General features: G+C 35.2%; 1 protein-coding gene and 1 pseudogene across 1 annotated transcript in view; both read right to left on the reverse strand.

Annotated features, from left to right (window-relative positions):
• LOC119837201 overlaps positions 1-12,291 on the reverse strand; it is a 51,843-nt gene that overhangs the window by 22,590 nt on the left and 16,962 nt on the right. The gene's annotated exons all lie outside the window — the stretch shown is intronic.
• LOC119837032 lies at positions 6,144-7,955 on the reverse strand (annotated as a pseudogene).

Raw genomic sequence — 12,291 nt, forward strand, 5'->3', positions numbered from 1 at the left:
GCAGTTAGTATTATATCAAGTTTAGTTTAATAATTTTATATAAAAACTAGCTGACCCGGCAAACGCTGTTCTGCCTTACTTTTATCATTTATGGGTATGAAAAATAGATGTTGACTGATTCTCAGACTTATCCGCACACAAAATTTCATGAAAATCTGTCCAACCATTTCGGAGGTTCGGAGTATGGTAACTACATGTGTTGTGACATAAGAATTTTATATATATAGAGAAGTTGTACTTTATTTTATAAAAGTCGAATTGTGGGCTTCATCCATCTAAATTCATTGCCTTTGTTTTAACAAGCCTCACTGAAACTCAGTGGGCAAAGTAATAAATACTTTTATAGTAAATCAATCCTAAGTACTGACTGCTACGAGTATTCTACGTCATTAATAAAAGAAGCAATCCTTTCAATAGTTTTGGTATACTTATTACATATGAACTCTGTTCACTTTAAATAAAGTAAGTAAGTAAATAAGTAAGTAAGTAAGAATAATTTTAATAAAATCGAAACAAAAATCCTTCATACTCCGAGCGTAGCAATTCCCCAAATGTACCAGGCCGCTATAAACACAAGCAGCTATACACATCGCGACACGATACGGGCCGTTATCGCCCCGCCCGGGCGTCACCTTGTCACCGACCCGGTTTAATGGGCCGCTGTGTGCGGCTCGCGACATCTTGATACTTGAATTTATGAATATTGACGTACTGTGTGTGGCGACTGGCGCATTTATTTTTATATTTATCGTGTATATCGCAAGTTTATTATTTCTGTATATATTTTTTTTGTACATATATAAGGATGTGTTTCTTTGCTTTATTAGTTACTAATTTAGACTAAAATTCAAATATTTTTATACTGAAATATGGTTGTGACCATACGAATAATACGTGTTGTCTAACTATTGTAAATCATTGCTTGTTTTAGCTACCACCTGGTTGGTACACAATAATTATTGCTTTGTAATAAAACCGACAGGGCCTGGGATTATCTAGTAAAAACAGGAATATTATATTCTATAGCTGACAATATATTTTAATCCGTAAACAATCGTATATGTCCTCTTCTCCAAACCTAAATTGATCCGAATGGTTATAACTTTTATAATATTTAGGGCGTCTATAGTCACGTATGTCGTGTTGCAAAAACGTCAGTTTCTAAACACGACCGCCTAATGATGGAACACATTAGTATGTATACTATTTACCACATAACTTTCAACAGCGCAGGGAGACAGTATGATATGTACAGTGTACATATTTACCAGACCTGTTACCTCTTTGAATACAAGACGTGAACAAATATAATGAGAAACACGTGAACAATGTAGTGTCATTTCGAATGGACAACGCAAATGTATGAAATGTCTGTTTGGTGTTTTATACGAATGAATAGAAGAGATATATAGTGACAAAACGGGAAAATGCAGTTTAGTTTTGATTGCAATTACCTATATTGTTATTTAATTAAAGGTTTCGGTTTTGATGTCACATTTTTCCATTGACTGTAGGTTTTAAGACGTGTTAAATTATCATAGAATTAAAAATTCAATTAGTTACATTTTAGTAAAAATATGACATAATGCTACTTCACCAACCACCAATACAATAGAAAGTAATATTACAGAGAAAATTATATTGTCACAAATGTGACACATTTATTCTTGCTCCAAAAATATACTGTCAATACATTGACAGGGCTGATGTCTTTCTTTTATGAAAATTTAGGCACAGATCGATCAAGAGTTTGTGTAGTGAATTCAATTTTTTTTTGTTATAGTAAGGAATTCTATCTTTTACCATAGATATGTTAAAAGATAGAATTCCAAAAAAAACTAGATAGTTTTCTTTGAGCTTTACATTAAAAACCTGCAACCGTCGCTTAGTTCCGAAAACTTAGGTTCAAAAAGGCGTCCCGAATTTGACACGTCTTCACGTAAATACAGAAGTACGTACGATGTACCTTAAAAATTCTAGTATAATACAGCTCATCGTATATTCACAGAGTAGCTATATAAAAGCAAAGACGCGTCCGATGCCCATTCCCACAGTGTTATTACCCGCTCCAAATGGCGGTGCGCAGTACGCCAGTGTCGGCTTGTGGGCTGCATAAAAAATGTCTGGCCTGCCGTAACGCCGCCTCTAATGACACGCCACGGCTTCCTGTAGGGCTGTGTGCTGGGTTTTTGTTGATTTCGGCTTGGGTTATTCTTGGGATGGTTTGGAGATCTACTATGAAGGGTTCGATCAATTGTGCGGAGAATATTATAACTATAGCACAGATTTGTGTATAATTTTATATAATAGCATTGTTGATGGTAGCTAACAAATCTTATTAGTTAGAGTACAATATAAAACCAAGGAAAATTTACCAACATTCTGTAACTAATTGGTTATATAGATAACCAGACGCTCGTCGCGGCTCCGCCCGGATATCAAATTTTCCGTTTTATCCCAAGCGAACCGTTATTTGGGATAAAATGTATGCTACCCAAGTTAGCTCATACCCTGTCTGCATACTATATTTCATCAAATTCCGTTCAATAGTTACAGTGTGATGACGGGCAAACATCCAAACAAACTTTCACTATAATTTAGTTATAAAGATTTTTCGTTTCGATCGTATTTGCTTATATAAAATATAGTGGTGAAAATTAATCTATTAATCTACAAAAAACACGCCAATAAATTTCACATTTCGAGTGCAGTTTGCCGGCTCTCAACAAAAGATAATCTATTCTCGTACCGTTCTGCTCTATCCATAAAAGACTAAAAACAAAATGACGCACAGCCCTAACGTTGTGGGTGCGCTTGCCTCCTACATATTTAATTCACCCGGACCGGTTTCTGTCCGGCCACGCTTTGTTATGGCTCTATCGCAGTCTGACTGAGGAATCGTCTATCGCTGGCCGGGTTAAATGCTTAACTCCTACGCTGAATTTGTACACTTTGAATCGTAAAAATTGACTACGTAATCTGGCTTTCAGGTTATGCTTGTGTATTTGTAAGATTTCGATTTTACAACATTAACAATATTATAAATGGACACATATAAACGAATCCTAAACGATGATACTTGATCTAAAACTTGAAAACTGTGATTAAATGTTAGGAACGTGAAGCAAGGATGGCGTTTGAAATGCCATGTTACAACGAAGGCGACTCTGAGAAAATCGTAAATACAAACGTCATATTAAAATATTAACTGTTTTTATAAAATTTTATCGTCCATATTTTTCGAAATCACATACCTATCTATGCTATAATACTAAAAAAAGCTAATAACGTATATTTTTCATAAAATAGTACATTATTGTATAGTACATAACAATAAATAACTAATCTGTAAGCGCAGAACCCTTGGCACATCTTGTATAAAATGTTTTCGGCGATAAAGTCCATTTTGTATTAACAAAGGGCAAGTATTAAGCCAAAAAATATAATCTCTGTCACGAACTCGACCGGCTAAAAGAAATCCGCCGAAACAGTGAATAAATTTTGTGAAATATTTAAATTATGAAACGCTTTCGTGTGGTTCAATGATGGTTTATACTGTTCTGAAACGCTAAGCGTTAAGTCCGATCTTAAATTCCCCATTTGACACATATTATTTAATAAAAAACCTCGAGCTGCTTTATATTTTGATCCACTCCTTGTGAGACCACTTACTCTACGAATAGCTCATATTTTAATTCATAATTCAGAGCACGCCGGTCGCAAAGTGCAAGCGCGCGAAAAAAGCTAGCCGAGTACGCAGGGGGAATGGGGTGGCAGGGTAAATTGTCCATGAGGTGATACTTCGGCAGTTATTAATGTTATGTACATAAGATGCATCGGTTTTTTGATCCCCGTATGTTATTGTGTGGTTGGTTCATTGATACATTATCCGTTAATTGGTATAATGCATTTATATAGGTTTGACTTAAAATCAATGGTTGTATTGTTGCTTTATATATCATTTTAAAGTATGCGTTTTTTTACACACAGAAGATAAAAATATACAGAAAAAAAGAAAATTGCATAATCATTGGCAGAGATACAGACTTGCGCAAGGAGAGATATGTAAAGGGGAAAATAAGGCGTTAGGAGAAGAGAACATAAATAAAGAATTTTTTATTTATTTTATATATTTATGAATTATTAAATGATAACGCACGTATATTTCTCATCTATAAGTAACAATAATCTATTTTCCCATCCCACAAACCGTAGAAATGAGTTCCACCATACAACATTTATTAACAGAACGATCAAATCTATTTCTACAATTATTGATCCCAACGGGACCGCAGCGCAGGGTACCGCATGCCCAAAGACATTGTGAACGAGTCGACAATTATAATAGTTCGAGTAATAAACGTTTCTTGCACACATCCTGGGATCCTGGGTCTTTTATGTGCCATTTACGAGCCGTACTGTACCGACAGGATCACTCTATGATCCGTTTAGTGATGGAATCAATCAAGGTTTTCATATGTTATTGATAAATGATTAATCTGCTATATAAAAATAAGTCGGGTTTTCCTTCCTGACGCTATAACTCCAGAACGCACGAACCGATTTCCACGGTTTTGCATTCGTTGGAAAGGTCTCGGGCGCCGTGAGGTTTATGGCAAAGAAAATTCAGGAAAAAATTCTGCAGAAAAGCGGGAAAGTCATTTTTCACATACAACCACCTGGTGGCGAAACGGAGTTCGCCGGGTTTGCTAGTGTTTTATGTATATGGAATTTGAAGCAGGCAATTAAATGAAACAAAAAATATCACAAAGAGCTGTATACTAAAACACACATTTTTGCAATTTTTATAATTATTAAATTCTCTTTAGTACTTTTTGTTCATAATTGATACATAAAACAGTAAACTATAACGAAAAAACCCTCAAACGTTTCTAAGGCTAAGAGGCTTGTAATTTTTTGCCGTGTAATTGTTCCATACGATATAAAAAAACATCATAAGTACATACACAGTATTAAAGTTTAAAAAATTATAATCCCTCTTAAAAAATGGCGGAGTACTTTTCATTTGCATAATAATAATAAATTCTTGAGCTTAATAAATGCTAACGAGTGGCAGCGCATGCTAGTTTCACGATTCCCGCCATTTCGGTAGGAACCTATTGCGAAATGTCGGACGCTTTTTGGCGGGACCGACAATTTGCAGTTTTGCACAGACTAATAAATTATGCAGTCCTACTTGGATATAACGTTATTCAATTTTTATGTACTTTGAAAGTGTGAAATTTAAAATATATATAATGGGCCAATTTTAATGTTTGTTTTAGACTTTGATACCATGAATTGTGAAACTAATGAAAAAAAAAATCAACGTCAATCGAAATATACAGTGAATTATACATATAGTGTTGTTATTTCCCATATACAGTGAGTGAAATAATTTATATTATATAAGGATCATACATAAAAATTCTCTAAAGTGCTCTGCTTATTGGACCTGTGTACAGGTAAGCCTACCAAAAGGCCGGTGCCTTCCATTTGATACCTACCCGTGAATGATGGAAAGAGAAACATATTAATAACAATTAATTAAAAGCATACAACATGGTACACAAAGATATTAAAAGGAAAATGTTTTTACTATAAGAATTTTATAGCATAAATGTTTTTTCTTCAATTAACAAACATGTTTCGAGTTAGTTAAGACAATTTATTAGATATAAGTCAAAAGCTTGATAATAAAAGATTAATAAAGTAAGAGCAAATGAAATATTATCCAATTTTACTAGTGTTGAAAATAAAACAATAGTTGACATTCATAAAATATTTATTCTTCAATAAATCACATCTAATTCTGGCACGTACAACAACAGATAAATACATTTTAATATTACTTAACATCTAATGTATACTGTTGAGGTATTTCCTATTAAAAATCACATCTCACGTTTCTACAGTACCTATATATTCTATCACTGAAAATAAATTCGTAATTTATACATGTACATTTAAATAAATATTGTGGAAGTAAAATAATTTTAATCAATCACTTTATTTATTAAATATTTAAAAACTTTTGATTTGATTTTTAAAATAAGCTCGTTTAACTTTATAATTATTGAAAAAAGATTCAATTTGTAAAAAAAGTAAGAAAAAGTAAAAATAAAAATATCACACTAAAATTATATTTCTATGATTATGTATAAGAAAAAACAAAACACAGCCATACATCGAGATCTAACATCAAACCTTAAATCTAGAATTAATTCAAATTGTATACTTTGTTTATTTTCTATTGGCAGATTATTTATTTTTTGTACTTTGGCAATCTTCCGACTATTACTGACTAAACCTATCACATATATAAAACATCTAAAACACATATTTAATATGTATTATGAGCTGGAATATCTTATACTCGGAGGTAGATTTTCATAGATTTACACATCCATTTATAAAAAAAAATTCGATACGGCTGTCAACTGTCAAATCACAATTTGACATTTCATAGATGGTATTGTTGATCTGTATCAGGGACACACGTAACTGCTCGTACCTGATAATCAATATACTTTAGCCATTTTGACCCGTAATGTAAACGATATTGGCAACATTACCAAATACACATTTTAAATAATTATCCGTGTACGTTGAGCCGTTCTAAAAAACGTACCTATTTTAAATACTTGCATAGGGATGTGTCAATTTAGTCTTCAGGTTCTGAGGCCACGGTATAATCGACTTTTAAATCCCGCTGCATGTCTTCAGGGGACTCATTTCGTATGCCCATTACAGAACGAGAGGCGAATGAGTTTTGGGACATGCTAGACAGTATACCGTTTGAGAGAGCCTGCACGGATAATGCCTCTTGCGATGGACCGGCGTAGCTATATTGTTGGTATACAGCTTGTATGCGAGCCGCATTCACAAGGGTCTGAATTTTTAATTGCGTATCGAGTGCAAGGCTCAGCGGCAGCTTTCGTAACTGACTTGCAATCAGTTTCCCAAACATTTCAAATTCATTCTCATTCCCATTTTCGGAATGTTGACTGAGGTCTTGGGGCTCAGAGTCGCTCCGGTCGTCGTAGTTCTTTTTTTGTTTAGAGGGCAGTGGGTATATTGTAGCGAGAGATGTTGTTAGCGGGGTTGCTATGCCAACAGGTGGGTTTAGAAACGGGGCGGTTGTGGATGTAGGTAGGATTCCAAATGGGGACGACGCCTGGTTGAGCCCGAACGGCGTACTCGGCCGCGGTGACGGCGTATTCAGGACATAAGGAGTGGACGACCGGGTCGAGTTGCGGCGTTTACGCGGGCTTTTCTTTTCTGGTGACTTTCGCTCGCTCAGATCTTGCACCGCGTCGCTGTCGTCGCTCATCGCGATTTCCAACAAGCTGTTGTCAACCTGTAACAGAAATGTTTCGCTTCAATGTCGGCATTAGCGCGCATGTGTCGTGAATAGAGGCACTTACGGAGCTCGGGGTGACGATCGCCCTCAGAAACCTGTCGGCGTGTTCGAACCACGTGACGCTGGGCCGGTACGCATGCGCGCCGGCCTTCCTCGCCGCGCGGATTTTCTTCAACTCAACACTGTACGATGAACGTATATTCTTTATCTTATTTTTCAACTCTTTGACCGTAACGTCCACTAGATTCAACGTGTTAATTATTTCGACGTATCCCTGTTCGCGCACTTTCTTGTTCTTGTAGTGCTCTGAGACGGGGTTCCAGAGGTACTCCCGCTTCTCGTACTCGATGATCATCTGGATGGTGAGGTCTTCGCTCCATTTCGGGTTTGCTAATATCGCGACCATTTTATTTATACCATAGCACAGCTTCAATTTATTGGGATGTTTACGAGCGTTTTGTACTAGGGACGCAGAAGAGTGCGGGCGTGTCGCATGCGCGCAGCATACTAAAAGCACGTCGATGGGCCGGTACCCCGCGCGGGGGGACTATTTCGGGAGTAGCCGATACGCAGTCGCGTGCTTTGGAGCGTGCTGTTTCCTCTCGTTTGTGATGCTGGGCTCGAGTGAAAGGGAAGATTTGTGGCCGGTGGGTGGACTCGAGTCGACGCACTTTCGCGAGTCACCTTTTGATTGACGAATTGAGATTGATGAATGATTTATGGTTGTAGTATGTACACAATACACATCATATCGAAACGTGATTATCGTTTCACGCTAACACGTTCTTGCTTTAATTGATGCGGGCTTGCTTGTATTTTTTAATTTACAGATAACTTTTTAGAGACGCAAGCTAAAATTCATTTAAAATCATAGTAAATATAAAATTCGGACCACAAAAATACCTGTTGGATTTTTTTTCAGCATTTTATTTTAGAAAACTTTACTTATTATATAAATCATAAAAGGAGCTTAAAATCTACATACGTATTTTTCCATTTTAAAATTCCCGAAATGAAATTTAAAAAATCAAAGGAAATTAAAAAGTCAAAATTGAAATTGTTAGTTGTTAATTCTTCAAAGAGACGTAAAGACTACAGAGTAGAGTGCTAATATTTATTTAATCTATGGCGCGGGCTATTTTATCAAGTGATGTTGCAACTTGCAAGGCGACTTCACCTACAGACGACCTGTGCTATATACCCGCATAACAATTTAGACATTAAATTATTATTTACTAAATACGTTTATTTCCATGAAATGTGTTCACATTTTGATTTTCCTGAGGACATAATACAAATATAAATATATATAAAATAATCAATCCCCTATATTGCCTTTCAGAGGTATAATAATAGATTGTTTACTTCAATACAATTATGAAACAAATTCCACTGCAACAAAACCACCTTCTGACATCGGATGAAATAAGTAAATATATATTATGTTTCTTTCTTTCGCCTAACAAATGAAACGTAAAGATCTTATAAATTCGGCTGATAAATTTTTTAACATTCACAACCACAATCGGCCTGAACGAAGTCGCGTGTTCTAACTAGTACGTCTATAACGGCCGTACGACGCTCGACGACCCCCTCGTCACCCCTCGTTCATTCTACACAACATAATCCCTCGTAATTTACATACGTGACGATTTTCACACTCTGATTGATGTGTCGTTTTTGAACTTGCTATTTTCTCTTATTTCATATTACGTATTATACATTTTTTATTTTGATTATAATAAAGGCTATCGGAACCTACAGAATTGCCTAGAAAAGGATACTGGTTAAGTGCCGTAGCGACTTAGCGATGTATTTGGAACTAGTATTCAGTATAACGACCTAGTGTTTGTGTTTGTATAATGGATACTTTCAAACTAATAGATACATGATAGCCGTTATATGTAGGTATAGAGATTATAGATAATTAATATTTATCATAAAGCAAAATTCGAAATTACATTTTGTTTAAATTCTGTGATCCCTTGCGATGCAAGTTCAAAAATATATTTTTTTACGATTCATTAAGAGTGTATTGCTTAATTATAATTTAAAGAAAACACAGTGTAAATATAATATACACGTTCATCCAAGTGTTGCTAAGCGTAAAACTCGATAATGGCTCGACCAAATGGGCATTTTTTTAAGTTTTTATTAATGCAGAAGGAAGGTTCTTACGGATAAAAAACATTAACGGAATCCAGGGCGGACCACTAGTTCTAAAAACTTAAAAAAACTTTTCCTGCAAACATAACGTGGCTCGAACCCCTCAATTCCATTTTCTTTCCTAAATAAGCAGGAGATGTAGAAATATAAGTCATATTATATCTATTACTCATAACATATCATCAATTATCAGAATCTTTTCTAGTCTGTCTTCGAGAAAGTCGCACAAAAAAAAACAATAAACAAACAAACTCCTTCCAGATACGTAGTAAAACGTGCGTAATTCCTTCTCATCAACCAGTTAACTGATTCTCAGTAACCACTATCAATAGTTGGTCAACCACTTCAGACGCAAAAGCACGAATTGTAACGGACAATTGAAATATTAGCACCATAAAGACAACAAACGTCACGTAGTCGCATTAATAATGAAATACAACAAGTGCTTTTAGCTTCGTTAGTGTAGTTTGGAAGCGGGTCTGGGTGTAAATTGTTATATTACGTTAGAACTAGTTGCTGTTATGTATTGTGATTTATGGTATACGACTTTGTGAGAACGACTTCGATAATAGTCCCCCTTTTAGTTATTTAATGTATTAAAAATATAAAGTAGTGTATCTTGTGTTTTGATCCTCATTTCTGATACATTCTGCTTAAATATAAGCTATAATATGCTACAGTAAATCGTAGCAGGGTATATCTATCAATGAAATATACAACAGAAAACGCGGATAGAATACGTGCAAATATATTAAATTATACAATTCAACTTAGAAATATTTATTTGTTTGCTGATCAGCCAATAATTGTATATTGTTCACACCAAAGTCGCATCAGATGCTAAGTTGAGGTAGATATTTGATCTTTATATATATAAAGAGAAAAAAATAGTTTTTTTCTATGCATATTAGTTAAGATTTAACACAAAAACTACTGGGCCGATTACAAAAATTCTTTCAGCTGCCTCTTCAGAATGCTATCTACTTCTTATATATAAAAAACTCTAGAACGGCTGAACGGATTTATCTTATTTCGGTCTTGATATGTCCGTGGAGGTCTAGGGAAGATTTAAAAGGTGAGAAGGATAAGGAAAAATGTCGAAACAATATTCTATGGCGTTGCGAAGTTCGCCGGGACAACTAGTAAACTATATACATGTTCTACGGGTAAAGTCGGGGTGGACCGTTTACATATAAATATATTGACGAATGTGATATGACGACCGTTGAAGAATGCTTTACAATAGAGGTGATTATAATGATAAGTGAAGCGAGTTAACTGTGGCAGCGGTAATTTACTTGCTGCGGTGTTTAAAGGTGATATGTATAGGGCTGCCTCTTATTAGTTTTATAGAAAAAAAAGTGAAGTCCCGTGCCCCCTACTAGGGTATGGGGCAGATGATACACATCTGTATCACTGATCGTTTTTCTTTATGGACAAGTACTGTCCGAGTACGAGATAAGTACTGTACAAGTCCTGCCAGACAGAGAATTTTTTTTTTGTGCGTCCCCACCGGGATGAGAATCCAGGACCCCTCGGTTCTACGCTCATGCGTTAACCACTGTACCAAGGAGGCGGTCTTTTTATTGAAGAAACTTATTATAAATCAGTTCCTACCATATACTGCTACTATTATTATGTCAAAAAAGCGGATAGTAATCAATTTTCCATATCATCATCATCATCAGCCTATGTACATTCTCTCAAACGAGAGTTCAGGCCCCAATCCACCACGCAGCCACTTGAGGGTTGGGAGATATCACATGTCATCGAACTTCATGCCGACATGCTAGTTTCCTCACGATGTTTATTTTCACCGTATCAAGGAGTGGTAATGGCGCAGATAAATTGAAAAATCAATTTGTTTCCTTAAAGCTCTCCTGACCTCGAACCCCCGACTTCAGGTCAGATCCCTACCACTGCTTATAATATAGTCTATATCGTTTGCAATCAATAACTACAAAAGTATTCACAGATATTTACTGTAAATATCTAGCATAAAGTCAGCTCGCTGTTATGAAAATGTTTGTAATGAAATCAATAGAGTTCGTTTTTAATCACTAAAAGCGACTAGCTGATACGTGTCTTGTTAAAACCAATGGCCACATTTGCTACCGATTTGTTTATAGAATTTGCGTCGTTTTATGAAAAAATTGCCGAATGTTCGGTTTTTTCTTTGACCAGTTTGTCCGGGAATAAAAAAAAATATACACAATGTTATTGAATAATATGTAGCTAACTCCACTACATAGTATAAAACAAAGTCACTTTCTCTGATCCTATTTCCCTATGTGTGCCTAAATATTTATAACGACGCAATTTATTTTAAATAGATAGAGTAATTTAAGAGGAAGGTTTATATGCATAATAGCATATATTAAACTACTCCGAAATATCGCGTGCGAAGCCGAATTATATAGTCATTTTTAAAATAACAAACAAACACTCATATGTTTCCTCTTTATATTCGTTATTAAAAAGAACTTCGAATTCATGGTAATATTTATTGATTTTATTGCAAATGGCAACCCTAAGAATGTTTGATCTTGAACGCATTTACATGGAATACGTTTTTTAGAGATCAATATTTTTGGCGCCAAGTAATATTTGACAGCGAGCTCTTTAACATAATTCTCTAGTCTATTATGTATTTGCATAATAGATATAAGCAAGACAAAGTTTTTCAGAGGCCTACTTAGGTATGGAGTCAATCGCCTTTTCTGATATCCTAGTAGTGTTTTTTTAAGTTTGTATAATTTTAT

This window comes from Zerene cesonia, chromosome 26 (genome assembly GCF_012273895.1).
Source record: "Zerene cesonia ecotype Mississippi chromosome 26, Zerene_cesonia_1.1, whole genome shotgun sequence".
Lineage (NCBI taxonomy): Eukaryota > Metazoa > Arthropoda > Insecta > Lepidoptera > Pieridae > Zerene > Zerene cesonia.